The sequence below is a fragment of the Setaria viridis genome, chromosome 4 (assembly GCF_005286985.2).
Source record: "Setaria viridis chromosome 4, Setaria_viridis_v4.0, whole genome shotgun sequence".
Classification (NCBI taxonomy): Eukaryota; Viridiplantae; Streptophyta; class Magnoliopsida; order Poales; family Poaceae; genus Setaria; species Setaria viridis.
Genome location: NC_048266.2, coordinates 19,066,951 through 19,070,665, shown reverse-complemented (window position 1 = coordinate 19,070,665; position 3,715 = coordinate 19,066,951).

Genomic DNA, 3,715 nt, shown 5'->3' with positions numbered 1-3,715 from the left:
GTTGTGCGACACCCTTGTGGGAGATCTCGAGTGCGCATGTCGATCATGAGTTTGAGAGATCTCCCCCACACTTGTGATTGTACGTGGTGCTTTATTCAAACAAAAAGGTAGAAACAAAAGGGAGTTTCTGCTGGTTCGAGAACTAGAGAGCCTTACTTTATTTTAACTCAAATATCTTTTGGTATTTTTTATTTTATTTTCACCATGAGACCTAACTCAAACAAGGCTGAATTAAAATTGCATCATCATAAACAAAAGAGGGTATACATACGGTGGACCCTTGGAGGGTGATTTCTACCTCCTTTGTATGTTGGGCAACATGAATCCAATATCTTGGAATCAAGCTCAACGACTTACCCGATTGGATTTGAAGATTTTCCTACAGGGGTTAGTCCACATATACAACCAAGATCTATGAAGGTATTAACTCTAAGGTTCATCAATCAAACTCGACACCATGTCTGGTTTGACTGAAGAAGACATTTTAACCTAAGGACCATGCTTAATTTAAAAGGCCTATGAATGTATGCTGCAGCATATATTCAAACCAGAGCAGATGAGCACAGATAAAGGAAGCATGATCAAGCTATATTCAAAGGGAGAGATAAACATGAGTATAAGACTGGTGAACATCAGGCTACCTCCCGGAAGGGCTTTGTTTAAAGTCAAAAGCAGGACATACCTGAAGGTACTTACCATGGCATATGGGTGATGAAGGTAACTCCTCTTTTTTTATTTTTTTCATTTTAGTGGGGCAAGATCCATAAACCAACACCATCTCCAAGCCAAGATAGGATTTGGCACAAGAGGAACTTTACTCAGGATACTCACATACCTCCCCCACACTTGGAGTTTGCATTGCTGGGAAACATAACTCAAGTGTGAGGAGTTCAAACTTCCTTTTGTAATTGTTCCCTCACCAAGATTTACCAAGGTGTTGTAGTCAGTGTAGCTCCTATGTTCTTTAGGCATCACCTGTCCGTCATTCTTTTTAATCTATACCTGAAATGGTTAGCGACTAAAAATAACTGAAGGACAACTTATCCTCAAAACATGTTCTTGCTTTTATTTGAAAGGGAAATCTTTGATAATCTGGGCTATCTCCCGGAAGTGCTTTGTTTATGGTCAAAAGCTCAACCATGGGAACTTCCTGTTGCAGCTATCATTGGCGATGTCATTACCCTCTCATCACCAATTGTTGATGTGTTATTGAAGCTTTAGCTGCAAGGTTAGTGCCACAGAGCATCCACGAAATTTGCAATGTTTATGATAAACATATGCATCTACAACCAACCTTCTAAAAATTTTGCAAGAGAGGACCTTAGTGTAGTTTTAGTCCTCGTACGTGCTCGGGGCACAAAGTGTAGCTGACTCTAGAGAGGCTTTAAACCAACATGGTTCTTGTGGTATTTTAAGAATGAAGCTACCATGCTCATCTATGGAATCCTTTCCTTTGAACTCCAGAGTCGGCGTCACAAAATTCCATGGCCCATGGGTTCTCCATCTCAAGAGATTAATCATGGAGGATCAATGTTGATTCTCGATCATGGTCGAAAACAACATGATACGGGCTAGCGGGAAGAGGCTCAAACTCGATCGAGGGTGATGGTGATCATTCATCTCCACAAAGGTGAAGAGTATCTTCCAAGTCATACTCTTCAGGAGTGGCAGATTCTGCAACCCCAAAGAGAATGGACTCAGATGATACGAACGTAGATACATGCATCATCTTCTCGAGCGGGTTTTTCTTAGGAAAAGGCTTCGCCATTGGATTTTCTGAGCAAGAAGTGGTAGAAGCGGTTTCCCTAATCTTTTCATCTAGCCTCCCTTGGGATGCATTGATAAGTTTTTCTAGCGGGTAGCCTAGGAGAAGATCAAAATCGAGGATATCAAAGATGTCGAAGTCTAGGTTGACCTCATTTTGTCAATTGTGAGTTGCATGGCACTTGCGACCCCCACAACATTCAAGGATGTGTCCAAAGGGAAAACTTTTGAGAAGCTTGTCAGATGGTCTTAGCGGAACATTGCCCAAAAGAGTGTATGCTAAGCGCCATGCATGATATTGACATCCATGATGGGGTTAAGATGGGCTTCTATGGTAATTCCCCTTATAGAACAAGCAATGATCATAGAGGGTGAACTAATCCAAATCGCTTTGGAAAAGTGTCTCACTCCATCTCACCATTCCTACTTCATGGCCTCCTCGATAAATGCTTCGTTAGGAGGATCGGGAGGAGAAGGAGGTTTTGTAGGCCTGAGGGAAGGTTCTATCAAGGGATTTCTAGATTGGTTGGTGTGGACAGAAGAAGGTTCCTCCCCTAATTGGGCATCAAAGAGATTCGAGGTGTTTCTATGATTTCTAGATGGATCATCCTCGAATTTGAAAGGGAACTTTGGAGGTTGAATTTCTTCTCCTTCTGATGTTCTTGGTTTGGATGAGGGTTCTATGGTTGAATCTGTTGATGTGGAAGGTGAAGGATCAGATTCGACCGCTAGAAGATCCTCATGGCTTGACTTACGCTCTTCTTGGAGGGGTTCAGACTTGACTACAAAGGAGGTGTTCTCAGTGATACGATATAGGGATTTCCTACCTTCAGCCAGAATCTTATGGAGAAATGACCCTCCAGCGATGATGTTGAGATAATAGGCAAAATTCTTACCGAGACCCTCATAAAAGTTTTGAAGCAATGTGGGATCCGGTATCGATAAGACAGGGCAAGATCCCACTAAGAGTGAAAATCTAAACCACACCACGCCTATTGATTCCTTCTCATTCTGCTGGAAATAGTGGATATCCTCTTGTAGAGCGACAATACGGGATAGGGGGGAGAACTCAAGACAAAACTTGTCTCTAAGATCATCACAGTTGTCGTTCATGCTGCCTTCGGTGTACGTGTACCATTGCTCTAACTTCCCTATAAGATAGTAGGGGAACAACTTCCACTTGAGGGTACCTTGTGTCATGCTTGCAAGGGCAAAGCATGAACACAGCTGCTCAAAATCACGTAGATGGTAGTATGTGTTTTCGCTTTCTAACCCTGAGAATGATGGTTCTCGAACCAAAGCAATAAGGTTGGGTAGGAGCTCACAGCCGGATGTAAGGAATAATTGTGTAGAGGGTGGTGGCTCTAAGAACTCCCCCTTTAGGGTAGAGAGGCTTTGGAAGGATGGCTTCTCCATGGGTAGTGGGGGTAAAGGTAGAAGGAACAAAAAGTAAAAGATACGAGGACGACTAGGTATGAAGAAAGATACAACAATTGTTTGCCAGCAACGGCGCTAGAAAGCTTGTTGGGTATTTTAGCGATAGTGAATAAATCCGCAAGCGTATGGATACTGTTGTACCTTTCACCTAAGAGTATTCCAAGGGTATCGAATCTAAGGGAACGTATGTGCTCTAACTCTGTACTAGTCAGTCCAAGGACACACCACGATATGTGGAGAGGGTAGAGAGAATTCCTAAGGTAGCACTTGAGGTAAGTTAAAGGTCCATCTCTCGATTAAGGATACTTGCTTCAGGCACCAGCTTACCCTAAATGAATCAGGCACCTTGGCTAACACCTCTACACTATATCCAAACATGGAGGATTACAAAGGACCAATATGGTTGTCACCACCTACGGCCTACCTCTAGCAATCCATGGGATGTAAGGCAAAGGAAGGATAACCCATAGCCGAGATACCACGTCTATGCTATTGATTACTACTGCAGTCTAAC